Raw genomic sequence first — 22,529 nt, forward strand, 5'->3', positions numbered from 1 at the left:
AATAGAGTACCCTAACGAGGGACCGGATGAGATTCATATTGAGAATGTTGCGGTTGAGGATGTTATCCCAGAAGGGATTGTTGCTGAGGAGGATCTCGTGGAGGATCCTGATGAGAATGAAGAGAGGACCGCTGAGGAATTGATGACCGTAGTCAGGGCGACTACCAGAGCTAGAATGGCCACGAGGGTGGCACTGGAGGATGAAGAGTTACCAAGGGCGGAAAGGATAATGAGGGCAGAAGGAGTGGGGCCTTTCACTGCACCAATTATACCAGTGTCAGACCCTCTTCCAGAGGTTCCTGTAGACATCCATGAGGTTCCACCAATTCCTGTTCCCTCCCCTGTATAGAGCCCAGCACCTACTGAGGAAATGCCACCTTTATCTCCTGCACCATTGTCACCTAATACCGTGCTTGGTTATCCATTTGGATCTCCTAGGTCTGCACCACCTGCACCCCATGGACTGCTAGATGCTACCACTCAGGCTTCTCTTATCGCCGATTATTATATGACTTTGGGTGGCCTGTCTGAGGCCCGTAATGTTAGGAATGATCTGTTGGATCGACTTACTGCACCAAGGATTGAGGGCGGGGTACTTCCGGCAGGATTAGCTTATAACATGGAAAGGATTGAGGCTACCACCCGAATTATAGCTAGAGGCCATCTTGAGGGTCAGGTTGATCCAGCTCTACTTGCGACTATCGTAGACCTCATCACCTCTGTGATGGAGCAGGTTAGGGATGTCGTGCGTGCCCGCATTTCTTGATCCATGGTAGTGTGCAGAGCCAGAGCGATCAGACAAGGGTTTCATGTAGCACCGCTTTTGGAGGATTAGCCTAAGTTATGAATGATTAGTTTTAATGACTAGATGATTATCTATGGTAGTACTTTTGGGATAGAAGCGATCAGATCAAATGATGTAATTCTCTTTAATGTGTTCAGTTGTTGTACCCTCGAACAAATGGTTATGTATATATTCATTAATTTCAGTTCAGATCAGTTTGTTTGTGATAAGTTCATATTGTTAATTGCACTATTAACACTTAAGAGAGTGTCATGAAGTTTATAGAACTTGAGAATTCATAATTTGCAATCATGCAAGGACTGAACGAGGGAACGACTTAAGCAAAGTAAGTAAGACAAATATCCAGAGATTCTCAAAATTTTTCCAAGCATTATGCCCCCACGAGGAATAAGATTAGGGTCAAACTTTGAATGTGATAATCAGGGAGGTCGCAATTAAGATATAAGGAACCCAGAACATAATGAAGTGGAAAACAAGGATTTTAACGTATAAGATAACTCCAAGTATGGGAGAAGGATGAAATATTTCATACTAAGGAAACAGAAAGTCGAGTAAGGAAAGGAGACCCGAGATGGTACTCCTATACGGTAATTCATGGACCTGTCTAAAAAGAACTTAGACTATTATCCCCAACCACCACCCTGAGGAGACAGTGCGGTGGGAAATTCTTTCAGGACCTTTAAGTCGCTAAGCTCTCAGAATTCCAAGGAACAAGCGAACCCAGTAGAGGCGAGAGCCTGGCTAAAGGAAATATTGGAATCATTTGAGATTCTAAATAATTGATGAAGCACAAAAGACTATTTTGTCACTTACCTTCCTAAGAGAGAGGCCACCCGCTGGTGGAAGGCTAAGGAAGATAGAGAGATAGTGTAAAAGCTTTAGAGCCAGAACAAAGGCGGACGAGTATGATGAATTATGAATCTAAGTTGTAAAAGTTGTAAAGATTCGTTCTGAGGACAAGAATCCCAGAACGACGTGATGTTTGAAGTAAATAATTAGTGGGTTTATGAAATGATTGTAAGAGAAAGGAAAATAAAAAGAAACTGAAGTGGAAAGGAATATAAAGGCAATAGAGTTTGAGGAATGATAAGGGAGTTGGGTATGAGGAAACCCTAAAGAATCATAGTAATAGAAATAGAAAAGTATGTGATCGTCAGGATGATGATGATTCACTATGAGTTAAAGTTGATGGTTGAAGGCATAAGAGATGTACATATTGTACCCCCTTTAAGCTGGGAGAATTCGAGGAAACCTTGAGATAGTTCGAAGGATAAATAATGAGACGCGGATAGACTGAGGAGACAAGAAAGTAGGAAATTAGGAAAATTGGATGAAGGAAGTGACCTTCAAGAATGTGAAGTGTAAGACCGGTAGCATGATACCCAGAAAGGGAGACGCCAGGTATGAAAGACATCCCAACATTAAGATGACTGTTGAGATAAACAACAAAAGTAAATGAGGAATTATTAAGAAAAAGTTCACATTGAACACAACCAATATCTTCCAGGACATCCCTGTTGTCATTACCAAATTAGGAAAGAAAAGCGGGTAACCATTGTTATCTTTTGAAGGCCATATGTGTTGACCTCAGTTTGAATAAGGATGCTATTGTGAAATTGGTATAGACTATCTGTGTGGGAATGATTGAATAAGACACCCTTATCAGGGATATATGACTTGATTTATCCATGGAAGGATGCATGTACCTTTTTAAAGGTGGAATTAAATATAGAACATCTGTAACTTAAAATCAATCCTAGGGAAATGCATAAAGGTTGGCATTTCACCCTTAATAGGGATAGTATGAGTTTTGACAGTATGAATTGGAAAGGATTAAGGTAACAACAACCTTTAAGGATCAGTGAAGAAATTTTTCAGAACTATATAGATAATAATTCTGGTATTAGTAAATGGTATCTTGATATGCCCTGTGCCTAGGGTGTACCTGATGAAGGATTTAAGGATAACCTTAGAGGTTTTACAAGGAGAAAGGTAGTATTCAAAGTTCTCAAGAATAGAAATTTTGATGAAGGAAATATGGCGTAATTATAATAATGCCAGGTGGGCACGGGTTAAATCAAAAGAAGTATAGATTGAACCAATGAAGGTCAGAATTATTAAAGCAAGAAGGGCCCAAGATAAAAGACGTCCTAAGTATGATCGAGAGTCAGCCATGATAATGTTTACATTTAAAGACTAAGGCAGTGACTTATGGAAAAAAATGGTAATTTTTTTTTAACTTATTTATCACAAGGACTTAAGGAAGAGCATTTTCACACAAGCAGTATTTTGAAATGAGGTAGAAAATTTAGTTGAAGGTGGTTAAAATGACATTGATTATAAGGAACTATTACTATTAGGAAAGGCCAATGAGGTGGCCGATACTTTGAGTGTAAGAGAGGAATTATAGGCGCTCGTGCCAGAGGAATACAGTGATGATGGTTGAAGCCGTGAAGGTTGTATTATGGTTTGGAAGATTGACATTCCTTCTGATGACTGTGCAATACCCAACCGTAATAGTAGTTTGGTAAAGGTTTAATTCGTGTAATCGCCATGAGCGGGCTATCTATCTTAGAAGGTACTATCTTGAGAATAAGCCAGGACCATATTTCAAAAAGGACTAAACAAACCTTTAAGTTAAGTCTTCTATTGAAGGCATATGATTAAGAATGGTATTAACCTGCTATCGTTGCTTTCATTGAAACTCTTCTGCAATTTTATCTGCTTCATGTCATATGTACGTCAAGTTCAGGAGTGTTCTTCATGAATCATGAACGGTGATCATGTTACCTCCTTAGAAGAATTCGATACGATATGTATGGACTCCATATGGTTAGCTATTAAGACTTCATGGAAAACGAATGACTACAGTAGGTCAACGGTGGACCATAGTAATGCAGGAATGATTCTACGAGTAATGAGCCGATTACTTACAATCGTGAGAGTTGTATTGGAATGGATGTTGAGATTGAGTACCACTAATCGGGTCGTGGCGGTGTATAAGTTATCATTGATAGACTTATTGAGTTGATTATTTACCTATTGAATATTTATTCCTTCGTATGAATAGAGAGCCGTATTACTATACGAGGAAGGTTGCTGTGCAAGCATAGAATTCTAGTAACGATGATGTCTAGAATAAAATCCCAGATTCGATTTTCACTGTCGAGGGAGTTTCAACGGTGATTGTATTTAAGCTCGAGCGAGAGCATGGGTCCATGGGACGATGGACGGAATAGTAAATATCCAGGCACATGAATTGCGATGTTATAATACTTGATGTTGATATATATACATATATGTTTTGTTCTCCTATGACAAACCTCTATAGTTTAGAGGTAGATTCCAAGCTAGATATTTGTGGCAGTACTTTTTCATATATAATTCTCTTCAATTCGTTCTTTTATCTCCTTTTCATTTCATGTAAGCTGAGAAAAACAACCCTTCCAGAAGGGGAGGTATTGCCGAATGACTATCTATCTATGTGATAGAAGCCTAGTAGGATACCACATGTTGTTTAATTGCTTGTCCAGTACTAAAGGCTGGCCACCTTCTGTACTAACTATGTGATATAACAAGTGTTCATGATCATAGTGATCTCTCAATAAATTCTTTTACTTCTATACGATGGATCAAGCTTTCAAAGATAGAAGCAACTAGAAAGGAGTAGTATCAGTACAGTGGTATTCCGAATCTAACACGTTCGTGATACTAAGGTTGACGTGGTTATTAAAAGGTTATAAAGCGCTAACGAGCAAAAGTATAACCAGTATAATATTAGGAACGGAAGATAGTAACAATTACAAACTGGAAAAGAATGGGTATTGAGAAGCAAGAGCTATAATGCTAGAAGCTATGATGAGAGTCTGTGCAATAGACTTGAAAGAATTTGGAATGATCACTTAGCACAGATTGAGTTTTCTTATGACAATAGATGGTATGTCAGTATCGAGATATCACCTTATGAGATCCTTGAGGGAAGACAATGTTGATCTCCCTTATGTTAGGATGAAGTTGTAGAGCACAAGATGCTCAGACCCGAAGTGGTCCAATGGACCAAAGATATAGTGGATCTAATCAGAAGACGGATGACAGCAACCCCAGGATGGATAAAAGAGGTATGCTGATTTGACTCGAAAGGACAAAGAGTATGAAATAGGGGGCCTAGTAATGTTAAAGGTATCCCTTGGAAAGGATTGATGAGGTTCGGAAAGAAAGGAAAGCTAAGTCCACAATTTGTTGGACCCTTGGATATATTAAGACGTATTGGGAAGTTAGCATATGAGCTAGCCCTACCCCCCGAAACTGTAGCAAATTCATAACGTGTTCCACGTATCAATGTTAAGAAAGTGTAATCCGGATGCCAGACAAATAGGGGCATATGAGCGCATAGGCATGCAACCAAACGTAACCTATATGGAGCAACTGAGAAAGGTTATAGATTGAAAAGGAACAAGTGCTTAGGAGAAAGGAACAAATGCTAGTCTGGATTTTGTGGCAGAACCACAATGTGGGAAAAATTTACTTGAGAGTTAGAAAGTGCAATGCTAAGAGAGTATCCCTATTCATTTCTATCTAATTCCGGGACGGAATCCTTTTAAGGAGGGGAGACTGTAATAACCCCAAAAATTTTGGACTTTTTGTAACCCTTATGAATAGTGATTTTGCTGATTATGCTGAATAAGAAAACTTTTCATGCCACACTATGTAGGGGTTCTTTTATTGATATTCTGAGATCTTATTAGTACTTTATATGATATATAAGTGTATGTAAAGATCGTCAGAATCCAAATCCGAACACTTTGATTTTTCCCGAAAATCCACCAGATACCGAAAGAATTGAGTATAAGGTAACAGGATAAAAAGGATTTAAATTCAAGGATTATAAGAGAGGATCATAAAAGGAATATAATGTATTGAGAAAGGTTAAGGAAACCCAAGTAATAAGATCCCGGGTATGATCCCTCAAACGATAAACGAAAACGAAAGATAAGCGAACCGTATAACAGATCAGCGATCATTAGCCAAGTAATTAGGAGTTAATCAAAGAGGTTAGGGATGTTGATGTCATCACACCAACAAGAAGAAGACAAGTGTGGGAAGATGACATAGGAGGATGACATAAGCATGACCAAAAGGGAAGGAATTGTTGGTTGATTTTAAGCCACACAAATTTTACCATGGTTAAAAGGTTAATTAACAAAACAAAAGGATATAAATCAAGCCTTTTTATGCACAAATATAAATAAAACAAAGCAAGCTTCTCTCCCCCCCCCCCTTTTCATCTTCTTCACTTCGAATTTTTTACCAAAATGGTGAATTAGAAATTCAAAACACAAGCTATACTCCATGGAAAATTATAAGGTTTGTTTCTTTGGATCCTATATTTCATAACTAAGAAGAGCAAGTAGTTTGAGTGCTTGAATCAAAGGTTTTCTATCTCAAACAAATCATTTTAGTAGAGGGTGAATAGTGTTTTCAAGAAGTTGAAACTTTTGATCTTGTGTTTTTGTTTAGATATAGCTTTGGTAAGGATTTTCAAGGGTTGTTCCAAGCTCCTTAGTTACTTCTACTCACCAAGGAAGGTATAATCTCATACCCTAGCCCTAATTTTGAATATTTAGAGTTTTTATGCTTGGTTTAGTTCTTGGGAAGTATGATTCATGTATATTTAGAGTTGGGTTGGATTTATAATGAGTTTGGAATTGTAAATCTTGATTATTGGTTAATGAACTTAAGTATAGCTTTAGTTCATGTTTAGGGGTAGTATAAATTGGAAAATCTTGAGATGTTGGGACTGTTGTAATGAAGTATGGATGGAGTTTGGTTGTATTGGTGGTTATGGGTTGATTTGTGGTTGATTGTGGATTGATTTGGAGTTGTACAAATTTGATAATCGCGTAAACATAGCCGTCATAATGCCCGATTTACCTTAGACTGCTTTTGATCTTAACATCAGGACACGTGAACTCACTGTAAGAGTCTGGCCATTGCCATTTTTAGATAGTTCATGTTACGAGATTCGTTTTGATATGTGGTTCGCTTGAATCCGATGTACGGTTTAGGAGAAACGACCGTTTTAAGTAACGACGTTTCGCGAACGAACCTTTACCCCTCGCCTTACTTTGAAACCTTGGTTAAGGCCCCTAAAAGACTAATTGGATTACGAAACAATTATGTAATGTGGATTAGGAATTTGGTAAAGTACTCGCGAAAGAATCGCCTTAAAATTCGTAATGGTTAATTTTTTAAAAATGGTGGAGCCGAGGGTACTCGAGCGACTTAAGTGAATCGTTAAGCGCAAAAGCGAGCGTTAGAGTCTAGTTGTTTAAAGTATAGATTCTTAAGCGACTTTGGTTTAATTCCAACTTATATGTTGTTTATAGGTTACCAGATTCATCCCAGGACTTTTACCACCCCCAGTTGCTCAGGCAAGTTTTCTACCCGTTATACTGTTGTTGTGATGTAAATATATGTATATGCATTATCTTGAGATATATGCATGATTGTTATTAGCAAATCTTGCGATATATTGGAGTATGTTGATATGGTATATATGCATGCTTGTTTCGTAATCTTGATATCTAAGTGTTGATTCAATTGCTTATAAGTTGCATAATACATATGCTAGATATAAGCAGTAGCTACGTATACCCTTAGTATAGGGGACCTAAAGGTGAACATTTTCAAAAACCGGGAGTCAATGTTCCCGAGTATATTATATATATTTATACATATATATATAGATATAGTTTTCAAAACTATTAATCGAATAAGGTTTATTCGATAACTTTATTTTTATTAATGAATATTACTTTGAATATTCATTCGAGGACTTATGACTCGGTTTATTTTATTTAATGAATATTACTTTGAATATTCATTCGAGTACTTATGACTCGGTTTATTTTATTTAATGAATATTACTTTGAATATTCATTCGAGGACTTATGACTCGGTTTATTTTATTTAATGAATAATACTTTGAATATTCATTCGAGGACTTATGACTCGGTTTATTTTATTTAATGAATATTATTTTGAATATTCATTCGAGGACTTATGACTCCGATTATTTACTAAATAATATTCTTTATCTTATTAAAGAATAATGTTTCGATAATCAAACTTATTTTCGATTATTCAAATAAAGATAGTACTTTCGTATAAGTATATCTTTGGTTATTTAATATTCATTTCAAGTATGAGTTTTAAAACTTCTACTTCAAATTATTATATAGAGATTATCCTTATGGGAATATTATTTAAATAATAATATTCAGATATTTTCTAATATATTGGGACTGATTTATTTTATTAAATCAGCATTACTCCAAACATTCTTAAAAGTGTTTTCGAGTCTTCAAAATGATTTTAAAAGTTAGAGCGGATCCCAAAACTTATTTTTATATTTAAGAGCTTCCTTTCAAAGGGGATTTAAATACTCGCTCAAAACCTGAGGGATCCGGCTCTGTGGTGTGTTTATATTCGCAACAAGGTTGCTGTTTTGATAAATGAATTGATTACTTACTCAATGTTCGGGAAGTAAGTCCATCTATTGAGTCGGCATAAGCAACAGGTGTCCATGAAAGTGTAAGTGGCTCAGTAGGAGTCCATCAAATGCGTAAGTGGCTGAGTGGCAGTCCAACATAAGGTCCTATTGCGGCCAGGGTGATGACCAATGGGGATTTCGTCCATCTACTAGTAGAAAAGGTTACTTATTGGTATCTTTGCCTGATCAACAAGATATTTGGTTTATGCCAAGGTTTTCTCCTTTCCAAATTCATTGGATATTACAACTCTGTTTATAATTTTCATAACAGAGGTTTTCAAGGAGTGTATGAAATGTATATATATAGGTGTATATATATCGGGACTTAATGAAGTATCTCGTAACTTCATTATTTATAATGATATTTCAAAGATTGAATCTATCCAAGTCTTTTCTTGTAGTCTCATCTATGTGATGAACTTTTGAAACTGATTATACCTTGAACGGTGGTAGTTCAAGTAGTATTCGGGAAAGATATAAGTATATTGGAGTATCTTGTAACTTCATCTTTTAAACTTATATCTAGTAAATGATTATCTTGTGCATGTCAAAGATTTTCAGAAAAACGTTGAGACAAGGTTAGATATATGAGATCACCTTGCAACGATATTTTTATACAGTTATAAACTGGAACTCTGTGTATATTATACATGTCAGAGGATTTCAAAGATTGTGAAAAGTATATATGTATATATATATACTGAATACTTTGCGACTTGGTCGCGTTAAGATATCAGCTTGGTTCATTTCTTCTTGACCAAGACTTTCATGAGTACTATGAGAATGCTCATATATTGTTAATTATTATACATATTATTTCGGTGGGCTTGTTGCTCACCCTTGCTTTCTTCTTTCATCACACAACAGATAGAAAAGATGAACATGACCAATCTTCTGATTCGCAAGCGGTTAGGAAACGTTCCGCAGTTTTCTGCAAGCGTTGATGCCGCTGTAGCTGAGGTAGAAATTACCAATAGGCTAGGCTTTCAACTTATGATGTACCAGACTTATGTATCTATATGAATTGTAATAATGGCAAAGAATTGTAAATTTATTCAGAAACCCTTTTAAGGTGTAACGGTTTATAACGGTTTATGCAACATAGGAATATAACCCGATGTAACCCTAACTTAATCCAATATATAATTATTTATTTAACATTTTAACATGTAATGAGCAAGATAAATCAATTAGACCAACAATATATAAAATAATTTTTCTTAGGAAGGAAGAAAAGCATCAAAGTTGGATTAAACGCTAGCATGTAATGTACAAATGATAAATCAGATGTAAGCAAAGACCATTAATACATTGCTAGAAAAAAGAAGAGAGCACTATTTTTTACATCTGCAAGGACTATAACTTATTTTCAGATGACAAAACAAATCCTATTATATATAATAACTACATTAAGTTATCACTATATCGAACCAATGTTAAAAAGAAATACATAATACATGTAGCAAAACTATAGATGATCCACCAAATATTTCGAATTGTGCCCTTATTTCCGGCATCCAATCTTTCACCAAAAGAATCAACTTTATAATTTATCTAAGATTAGAACCAAATTTCACCATTGTACTTATCCGAAAGCACCTGTAAATTTAAATTGACAAAAATTCATGATTTCAAGGAGTGAAGATGCACCTTTAATTTGAGGAGAACAATAGCGACAATAATCTTATGCTTCCCAGTAGAGTTGAGAAGTGATGGACCAATAGATTTTTCACTAGGTATGGCAACGGGTCGGGTTCAGATCGGATATTATAAAATTCAAATCCAAATATTTTCGGGTTATCCAAATCCAAATATGTCGGGTTTCAGATCGGATCGGGTATTTTTCGGGTATTCAAGATTATGAATAATATAGTCAAATTTAATATTATTTATAGATGCAAACACCATTAATTATTTTAAAATATTAGCTAAAATTAAAATATAATAACTAATAAGTAATCAAACACATTAAATGGCATAATATTATATTCAATTCAGATTAGAGTATTTATAATAATCCATTGATTTTGAATGATTGTTGCTGATTTTGGATGATTTTAATTGTACGCGGATTTTAGCGGAGTTGTTGAATAAATCTCGTAGAGTTTTGCAGATTTGAGTAGTGATTTCTATAAATCCATCAAAATCTCTTGGATTTTGCTAAGATTTCTGAAAATATAAAATACACTATCAAATCCATCAAAATCTACAATTTTATAAATACAAAAAAGTCCATGTACTTTTGAATACCACCAGATTTTAATGGATTTTTTAAAATCCAAATTGAATACCACCAGATTTTAATGGACTTTTTAAAATCTAAATTGAATACCACTAGATTTTAGAAGATTTTCGTAATGCCCCAAAATCCGGGGTCAGGAATCTGGGTCGTCATGCAATCCTTCAATCATGTGTAACCTGCATTAACTCAATAATCCAATAATTCCATATCACAGACCCCCAATCTCACACACTCACAAGTTATAGCCTTAGAAACGACGTACAACAAATATCATCTATTATTAAAACTCAAATGTACTTTACAGGATCTCAACCAATTATTCATAACCTCTAGATAAAGTTACAACAATTACGACTGATATCTTATACCTATCTGATACTCTGGCCCACCTGAGATAAAGCTTCCAGGGATTCTCCCCATGACTGCAAGCGACTAAGTCCCACCCCGGCATACTGGTTATCTATTGTGTTGTGTCATTTAAAAGACAACAAGAGTGAGCTATAATGCCCAGTATAATAATGTACAGTATGCAATGACTGTATAATAAACTCAAGTAAAACGTCATATATGATAATTGTTTTATTCAAAAATAGTTTTCCTTAATGATACACACCTTCTTATGAAAACAATTCTTTAATGGATTATTATCCTGCGAATACCTTAATGGTGAACCCAGCACCTAGGCTTGGGTTACTGTATTGCATCACAATTCCATTTGGCAGAATAGGACATTCATTGGAGCCACCGCATACGATGATCAGTCGAACTACGGAAATAGTAACCTTTTCTACTAGTAGAAGGACGACACCTTCGTATCCCGGTTATCACCCTTGCCGCATTCGGGCTACGTGTCCCATTTTGGGTATACACATACTTCACAAGTTCTTGAGTACACAGAGTACCTTTTCCTGCGGTACCTTTGGTAGTCTCCCCAGTACACATAGTGCTAGAGTCTACCCCTCCCTGGTCCTTTAATAGAATTCTATCATATCTCGAGAACTCAAACCATATTGAAGTTCCCCCAAGCGTTTTGCTTGTTGATAGAAACAACTTTTCTTATTAGCGCATATATATATATATGTATGTATACGTACTTCCGAAATTGTCGGAGGAAGTACTAAAAATGTGAGTTGACCGTTGTCAAGAGATATTTAAATCAGGGGGAGTTTCCTTTGAAACTATATTCAAAATATTTAAAAAAATAGGTCGAGATAATATTCTTCGACGATCTGAAATTATTCAAATGATTTTACGAAAATCAGAAATTATTCTAAATCAGGTTTTATAATTTTTAAATCATAATAAATCATTAAATAATTTATAATTAAATATTAATCGTTAAATAATTAAACCTCGAATAATTATACTTTAAAAGAATATTTGAAATAATATTTATCAACTAATTTATGTTTAAGAAATTTAAAGTGACCTTTAATAATTGGTCGAGTTTGAAATGAATAATCATTGGAGAATACTTCTCCTATATTAAATTAATAACCGAAATAATATTCGTTGTTCAAGTAAAATATAGTTGAGGGAATATGATCTTTGAAAATCATTTTAATAAAAGTTTGAGGTATTTAATGTTTCGCAAGTGGACATCGAGTCCCTTGGAATAAAACAAGTACGGACTTTTAATGGTCCAAAACATCTCAGGGATGATTCCCGAGTTTATAATTTATAAAAACTGACCGACTCTCGGTCTTATAACTTATATATCACGCTCTACTATAGCGATTGTATTCTTAAATAAAACACCTCCGGAATAATTCCGGGTTTTTAAAGAATTATATTGACTGATCCTCGGTCTAAAATATACTCCTCATATATGCAACGCTACTCTCTAGCGTTATCGATTGAAATTCAGTAATATTCATATACCAAAATCATTATCATATCGTATGATATTATATAAAATATTTTGTAAAACATCGTAAATATATCATCATGTATATATCGACATTATTTGAAAACAAACACAACACAACAGTTTAAAAAAGGTAGGGTTCGAAAACTTGCCTGGAGTCCAAGACACATTTCCAGACTTCCTCTCGTTTCGGGTTTTCTAATTAACAAAAATCATATTCTTAATCAGTATTCCTACTCTCATCACCAACTTATATTTCAAATAAGTTCAATACTTCATAACTTTCATCATTCGACCGACTCGAAATAAGTATCAATCCTTGGTCGAAACGGACGGTCAAAGTGGTCTTCTATATTTGACTTTACCGAATATTACTATTATGCGACTCGCACTCCATCATTTTTAATAAATTGTAAAATTAATATTTTAATACGAAACAACCTCAAGGAGCTTCTTGAGCGCTTTTAATATTTATCCTAAAAGTTTCATTTTGATAAAATGAATTGAATTAGGTGAAAAGCATTTCAAAAATTCGGTCAACTACGAAGTTTTACTATTCAAACCGCTTTCACTAAAATGTTGATATCACTCAAACCGTAAACTCAATTGACGCACCGTTTTCGCGTCGAGATCTAGACAAAATTTATAACACATCATTTGAAAATTGTATTCTGGTAACAGGGTTGAAAATCCCGAGGTGGCAGTTTCCTAACAGGGGGTTATTTTTGACATTCGTACTCCGCGTGACCTCGGCTCCGACATTTTTATAAAATTGAAAAATAAACATTTTTACTTGAAATTTTTATGGAAGCTAAGAAACTCTTACTCTCTGTAAAAATTTCATGATTTGTAAATATTTTTAAGTCGATCATTTATATTTACAAAGTTCGTTATTTGTAGCAGTTTTGTCGCGTAAATCCCTTTTACTAAAATGGTCATAACTTTTGATCCGTAAATCGGAATCAAGCGATTCAAGCACCTAAACGATTATCATAGCATTGTATATCATAATCAAGTCTCACTTTTTATGAAACTATAGTTTATAAATTCGGGAACTTCTGCAGAAACTTAAGTTGAGTTTTGTTCATTTTAACGAGGTTACGATTACGATTCGAGTTTCGTTTACGTCTTAAATCATTATACCACCATCAACAATAATCAAATCATCATCTTAACACTAAATCCTCTCAAGAACATCATGTTATTAATGCAACAATCATCAACCTTAAAACTAATTAACTAAACATCAAGATAATATCAAATCAATCATCAAAACTATACTTATATCCAAGATCCTTACTTTTCTTGAAACTTAAAACTTAAACAAAGTTTGGATGAATGTTTATACCTTTATTGAAGCTTTTAAATACTTAATAAAGTCCTAAGATCCTTGATGAAGCCTTGGTCTAGCTTTAGGAGCCTTAAATTTTCATGAAAAATCAAGAAAACAGGTTAGTGATTTTCGAAGTTACTATTCACCACCAATTTTGAGCAAGGATTTGACTATGCTATACTAATTCAATGGCCATGAAATTTTGAACGTACCTTGTATATGTTATGAGGAAGCTTTGGTTAAAAGTTGGTGATTTTTGAATAAATAGATCATGAGATATGAATATTTCTTCCCATGGTGTTCTTGAAAATCAGTATTGGGTTTTTGGAGAGAGAGAGAGAATTGCCTTGCTTGCTTCTTGGAAATGTGGTGGAAATAGGATTTTGTGACTTTAGAAAGTGTGTAGGACAAGATGAATCTCATTTTCAAAGGCTAGGCTTAGTTAGGTGTCTCATTTGTCAAAGTTTGCATGATAAGCTCCTTGAATTTATGTTTATCAAAATTTGTTATTTATTAATTTTTGTGACTAGCTTCCTAATTTATTACTTGTTGAATAAATTTATAAAATACTTAATTTACTAGGTTATCAATTGATTTTGTCATCCTATGTTATCTCACTTTCGTTCACGTACGTTTAAATCAATTCCCGTAAATGCTACGTCGAAGAATTCCGCTAATCGTAAATCATTACCATTTCCAGTGCTTGTACTTGGTTATGAGTTATGAAATTATAGTTCTCAAGATTTTCTTGGTCGTAGTATAATTCTCTTATTCCTCGATGGCTCGTAAAATAATATCATTTGGACTATTGGTTTTCTTCGAAAATACACGACTTTTGCATACACTCATTTAGTACGTATAACCACAATATGAACTCGGAAACTTAAATGAAACACTCGTATATGGTGTGGTCACAAAAGTTTTTAATAAACCACAAGGTTACTATTCCTAAAGGTTTTTTACTGACGTCAAAAATTTGGGTTCTTATAGTCTTCCCCCCTTAAAAGGATTCCGTCCCGGAATTAGTTCAGAAATAGGCGGGGACACGCTTCTCACAGGACCACCTCAAGTTCTCACGTTAACTTCACAGTATTGGATCTCTTAATAAAATTTCAACTCATCCGTTAAATATATTTCCGGTTACTCGTTTTAAACTTGGTGACTGTTCGATGTTGGTGCTAATTTATACGCCAAATATCTTATTCCTTTAAAGATTTCAACTAGTCCAATAATCCTTGGTTCAACATTCTTTCCCTTTCGAATCTCATCACTCCCTCCCCGGGAGGCACTTTCAATAATACTTGATCTTTTACTTCGTACTTTTCATCTTTATAGATCTACTCCGCATATCTCTATTGTTCATTCTAGGCTGCCACTAGCCGGGTTCTGATAAGTTCTAGGAATTTCTTTGGTCTATAGACTCAACTATAGTCCAGCATCCTCCGCTTACCAATTTCTTCCCAACCTAAGGGAGAATGATTCTTTCTTCCGTACAAAGCTTTGTAGTCGTTCCAATGCCCGCACGATAACTCGTTATTGTCGGTAATTTGATTAACGTCAATTGGTCACTTTATTTTCCTTAGAAATCTATAATATGGACTATTAGCGCATCTTCTAGTGCTTGGAATGCTCCTTCAACTTATTCGTGTCCCCCTCCATCACTCTTACTAGTGCTAGAGTTTCGTTCCTCAACATTTTCCCATTTTTGCGCATAATCTCTGTCGATTATTTTATGTAAGAATTTCTCGTCGCATTTCTACACGCTCCGTCTCATGTCACATGCTTAGCGTCAGATTTAACATTTCTTCCCATATAACGTAAGGCACATCATCGTCCTGTTGCCATCCTGAAGGAGGCACCATTTCATACGCAATTGATTGACACGTTTTAGAATTATGGAACGTTCAGCTTCCGTCATCGGTCGGACTTCTTTAATCATTCCCCGTATAATATCTACAGTACTACGATACCTTCTGGGTCATACTTGTTATTCTCGCTAGCGCCATAGACGTATTCACGTTTATTGGTACCTGCTACCAGTGGCCTTTATAGGGCGTGTACGATCTTCTTTGCCTTCTATCAGCTTTGAGAATGACATCCTTCATTCTTTCACGTTGTCCTTCGTAAGGGATATCGGCGACTATTTTTCATATGTTAGCGTGGTATGTACATCAACACGAATTATCTGTCAACAATAGGTGATTCCTCAAACCTTTCCAAATAAAAGGTAAGCCGCTAAACATATCTTCAATGGTCAGGATAGTCCTCTCATTCTACTTGTCGATCTGAGAACTCTAAGTCATTCCTCTGTCCGTCCTTTTTCGCAAAATATCTTGGGAAATAGTCCCGTTAATTAAATCTTGGGTCCTTGCGCAGCGCAATCGTCACAGGGTCTCTCTGTCCCAATTATCCCTTCTGCATTCATAACAATTTTGTCTAGTGGACATCTATCGTTTGCATAATAAAATAAGCGGTCTTATTTAATCTATCACTCAAAATCCTCAAATAGCACGATGGCTAACTTGGTCCTCGATAATCTTCCTTCAAAATTCATTATAATTAACTCTTACTCCTATTTGGGTCATCTACAAGTCGTAATCACCAAAATTTTAATCCTCGCCTTTCCTTTTTCATTTTCAACCATGTCGAATACTTACTTACCTACTTAATGACATCCCTTATCATATTCTGTCATGACTAATATCCGTTTACGTTTTTAGGCATCTTTAAGTCTTCCTGTTAAGTAATAAAATGTTCTTTTCATGCGATCCTTCTCATCAGTTATTCTGAGATTTGTCATCCTTAATATATCTTTTCCTACTTAAAGTGTCGGCCACCACATTGGCCTTTCCTTGATGATAATAAATTTCTCAATCATAGCCTTTGATCAATTTGACTATAGCCTCTATCTCGTGTTCAGTGTAAGAAAAAAAAATTCCAAAATTTTCTCATAAGTAAACTCCTTGTCCCTTTCAGTCCGAACCTTATTGCAATTATTCTAGATCATTATTAGGACGCCTTATGTCACGGTCCTTAAGCTGCGTAGATTATCATTACATTTTATATAAAATCCTATTTTTATCGCTGAGTATTTCTAACAAGAGGTTATTATTAATCTTATGTTCACTTTTTGAAAGTCTTATTCCTCGAATTCATACATGATTGGTCTTTCCCAAATTTATTAGTTCTTATCCCAATAGTGTTTCATAGAAGCGTACCTCACTAATCACATTATATCTCTATTATCGTTCTTCTATAACCATGTTAAAGATCCTTATGATAATAACTAAATATGGTATTCCCTTTTTAAAACAACTTACTCATCACGATGCTCCGATTGCACCATCATAGCACTGAGCTTTCAGTCTCATATTACAACAATCGGTTCTCAATTATACCTCTCTTTGTTCGGAAGGAAATTAGCCTTGGAAAAATGATTTTCATGATATCGATGATTTAGACAATATTAACAAGATTTCAAAATCTAACATCTGAACAAATAATGAGCTCTGAATAAAAGAGTCACAACACTCGGAAAATTTATAACTTAGAAGGAAGAATACAACAAGGATTATCCTTCCATGTTCTTAGAATTTTATATTATGATATTATAGAGAATATCCATTGAAAGCAATGATTGCTGAATAATAACATCATACGAATGATACTTGTAAGATTTTCCCATTGAAAGAATACTTTTCTTTTCGAATAATGAAGGAAATTTGAAATAACATTCTCAACCAAAGGTTAATCATTGAGGTTTCAAAATGATGTTATTTTAAAGGAGGGAATTTTACTCAATTATTAACAAAGAAGGAAGTATATTATTCTTCAATCACTTTTTGATTTTAATTGGTTATTCTTTATATAAACGGAAGAATAGAATATTTCATGAACAAAATATTTCATAAAACTGAATATGAATTCTCGTTTGAGTGGGCGACCTAGTAAGGTCTCAATTAAATCATTCTTTTAAAATTTCATCAACAATTAAATTTTTCTTATGTAATGCACTATGGAATAATAAAAATTTGATTGGAAGTGGAACTAGCAAAATAATAGCTAGTCCATATCAAGCGATATTATCAACCGGCTAAGAAAATGGCCAACACAATTGGTTTGGCCCATAGCAACTAGCTAGGACGATTTGCTAGGCTTTCGTCGTATTAATTAAAATTTTGACTAGTTAGGACAATTAACTAGTCATTCATGAGAACATATGCAACTAGGCATATTTCAGTTTGTTTGTAAAAAAATCTCAACATCATAACCACTGAAGAAATTGTGGCTACATGGATGACAATTTTAAAATAAAGAGTTTTTAAATTTGGGCCGAGAAAGACAATTATAACTCTGAATCGAGTGGTCTTGGCATCAGAACAATCGATAGCCTCTTATCAAATATTTCTTTCCAAATAAAGGGTACACTCATAGGTGCCCTAGTTCACATACTTTATTAGATCTTTAAATAGAATTAAATTCAGAATACCAATATCAAATTGATACCCTTACTATAATTTCAAAGTTCAATATATAATTTCATCCCGATTAGAAGAAAAGGATTCCCGAGGAATATATGGATATTAGATCATCCATGTTTTTAACAATTTGGTAGATATTTACAATCTCGACGGAGAAGAGTAAGTATGAAAGAAGAATCAAATGAAGATACTCATTATGAATATTCATCGATGAATTGAGGGAAAATTTATATATAAAAAAAATCTCTTGGATAATTGAAATGAAGTATAAATATCTCTGAGTTAAACAAGAAGATTATAATATATGAATGAAAGTTCATGGATTAACTAAAATAATTGAACAAGTCCTGATGCGGAGAAAGACTATTTAAGATGGTCACATCAGAAGTTCAACGTAGGGAACGAAAAGGATTGCTTGATATGACTGATCAAGGCAATATGAATGATCAATAATTTGGAGGGAGTAACGTGACAGCGAGTAGGTGCCAAAATATTTCACTGATTATCCTAACTCTCGTCATTATCCATCTAAGGATGATTCCACCTCTTCTTTTTTGTAATTCCATGTTTCAAATAGTTTCTCTTTCAACATCATTTTAAAATCGCTTACTAACTTAACTTTCGCAGGTATATCTGTCATTCTGGTGTTTTACTTCAAAGACCTTACTCAGAAATATTCCAAAAACATCCGTTAAGCCGATAGTTGCCTGCTACACACATCCGTTACTTACTATAAGTGGCCAGTTCCCCCTGGGAAGAGATCAAAGAGATCTCTTAGGGATCTCAATGCAGTTCATAAGTTCAGTGGCATGTCCGTGTAATTGAACATATGTTACTGAATATATTAGAGGTCTACGAGTATATATACGTAGCCTCTGATATCATATCTATCGAAGAATTCTGACCTAGACTCACCGGTCTATCCTTTTTAAAAGGTTCTAAGATCGAACTATCGCTCATTGTAATCTTACGCCATTCAATTATAGTCATGCCATCAATTCTCGATGCTCTCGATCTTTGAGCTAAACCATCAAAAACCTTACATGTTAAGCGCACTAATAATATCATGTAGTGTACTCGTCTTATGATAACATTCTTATATTACATTCAAATATTCCGTAATAGAATTAGAATCCTTAAGGGTATATTGGACACTATCTCTGGTGAGTTTGTGATTAATACAACATTCTCATCCTCATTGGTAAAATGACACCTTCAACTAGTTCGGGTCAATAGCCTCAACTGTATACTAATAGTTAGACTTTATGGTTCTTACATGTGATGCCCCTTCATGATCAACCTATAAAGAACTACGAGTAACCGGACTTGTGTTATCACAATGAACATATGGTGTTGGTTATATCGTCTTTACCCCAAATGCCCTGGAGACTCAGCTCCGAGTTCTACATCCACATACTTGCCAAATCATATATGATTCTAATTTTTCTCTACATCATTCTGATAATCTCCAATGGTCCTTTTAGTCATACTTTAATACCTCAAATATACACTTATCCTAACCTACTCATTGAGGCTACATCTGGTAGTCCAATGATGAACTTTATATGAGCTCTTAAGAAATCTCACATCTAGACAGACTCCTAACACTCTCATCTCTGAGTACTATAACGTATTGCTCTGATACCATTTCTGTAACGCCCCCAAATCCGGGGTCAGGAATCTGGATCGTCACGCAATTCTTCAATCATGTGTAACCTGCATTAACTCAATAATCCAATAATTCCATATCACAGACCCTCAATCTCACACACTCACAAGTTAGAGACTTAGAAATGACGTACAAAAAGTATCATATGTTATTAAAACTCAAATGTACTTTACAGGATCTCAAACAATTATTCATAACCTCTAGATGAAGGTACAACAATTACGACTGATATCTTATACCTATCTGATACTCTGGCCCACCTGAGACAAAGCTGCCAGGAATTCTCCCCATGACTGCAAGCGACTAAGTCCCATACCGGCATACTGGTTATCTATTGTGTTATGTCATTTAAAAGAAAGCAAGAGTGAGCTATAATGCCCAACATAATAATGTATAGTATGAAATGACTGTATAATAAACTCAAGTAAAACGTCTTATATGATAATTATGTTTTATTCAAAAATTGTTTTCCTTGGTGATACACACCTTCTGATGAAAACAATTCTTTAATGGATTATTATCCCGCGAATACCTTAATTGTAAACCCAGCACCTAGGCTTGGGTTACGGTTTTGCATCACAATTCCAATTGGAAGAATAGGACATTCATTAGAGCCACCGCATACGATGATCAGTCATACTACGGAAATAGTAACCTTTTCTACTAGTAGAAGGATGGCACCTTCGTATCCCGGTTATCACCCTTGCCGTATTCGGACTACGTGTCCCATTTTGGGTATACACATACTTCACAAGTTCTTGAGTACACAGAGTACCTTCTCCTGCGGTACCTTTGGTAGTCTCCCCAGTACACATAGTGCTAGAGTCTACCCCTCCCTTGTCCTTTAAAAGAATTCTATCATATCTCGAGAACTCGAACCATATTGAAGTTCCCCCAAGCGTTTTGCTTGTTGATAGAAACAACTTTTCTTATTAGCGCATATATATATATATATATATGTATATGTAGTTCCTAAATTTTCGGAGGAAGTACTAAGGATGTGAGTTGACCGTTGTCAATATATATTTAAATAGGGAGGAGTTTCCTTTGAAACTATATTCAAAATATTTAAAAAAATAGGTCGAAATAATATTCTCCGACGATCTGAAATTATTCGAATGATTTTCTAAAAATCAGAAATTATTCTAAATCAGGTTTTATGATTTTTAAATCATAATAAATCATTAAATAATTAATAATTAAATATTAATCATTAAATAATTAAACCTCGAATAATTATACTTTAAAAGAATATTTGAAATAATATTCCTCAATTAATTTATGTTTAAGAAATTTAAAGTAACCTTTAATAATTGGTCGAGTTTGAAATGAATAATCATTGGAGAATACTTCTCCTATATTAAATTAATAACCGAAATAATATTCGTTGTTCATGTAAAATATAGTTGAGGGAATATGATCTTTGAAAATTGTTTTAATAAAATTTCGAGGTATTTAATGTTTCGCAAATGGACATCGAGTCCCTTGAAATAAAATAAGTACGGACTTTTAATGGTCCAAAACATCTTCGGGATGATTCACGAGTTTATACTTTATAAAAACTGACCGACTCTCGGACTTATAACTTATATATCACGCTCTACTATAACGTATGTATTCTTAAATAAAACACCTCCGGAATAATTCCGGGTTTTTATAAAATTATACTGACTAATCCTCAGTCTAAAATATACTCTTAATATATACAACGCTACTCTCTAGCGTTATCGATTGAAATTCGGTAATATTCCTACACCAAAATCATTATCATATCATATGATATTATATAACATATTTCGTAAACCATTGTAAATATAGCATATATATATCGACATTATTTGAAAACAAACACAACACAACAGTTTAAAAAAGGTAGGGTTTGAAAACTTGCCTGGAGTCCAACACACGTTTCCCGACTTCCTCTCGTTCCGGGTTTTCTAATCAACAACCATCATAATCTTAATCAGTATTCCTACTCTTATCACCAACTTAAATTTCAAATAAGTTCAATGCTTCATAACTTTCATCATTCGACCGACTCGAAATAAGTATCACTCCTTGGTCGAAACGGACGGTCAAAGTGGTCTTCTAGATTTGACTTTACCGAATATTACTATTTCGCAACTCGCACGCCATCATTTTTAGTAAATCGTAAAATTAATATTTTAATACGAAACCACCTCGAGGAGCTTCTTTAGTGCTTTTAGTATTTATCCTAAAAGTTTCATCTTGCTAAAATGAATTTAATTAGGTGAAAAGTATTTCAAAAGTTCGGTCAACTACGGAGTTTTACTATTCAAACCGCTTTCACTGAAATATTGATATTTCTCAAACCGTTAACTCAATTGATGCATCGTTTTTGCGTGCGCGATCTAGACAAAATTTAAAACACATCATTTGAAAATGGTTTTCTGTTAACGGGGTTGAAAATCCCGAGGTGGCAGTTTCCTAATAGGGGGTTGTTTTTTACATTCGTACTCCGCGTGACCTCGGCTCCGACATTTTTATAAAATTAAAATATAAACATTTTTACTTCTAATTTTTATGGAAGCTAATAAACTCTATTTCTTACTCTCTGTA

Source organism: Apium graveolens, chromosome 3 (assembly GCF_009905375.1).
Source record: "Apium graveolens cultivar Ventura chromosome 3, ASM990537v1, whole genome shotgun sequence".
Classification (NCBI taxonomy): Eukaryota; Viridiplantae; Streptophyta; class Magnoliopsida; order Apiales; family Apiaceae; genus Apium; species Apium graveolens.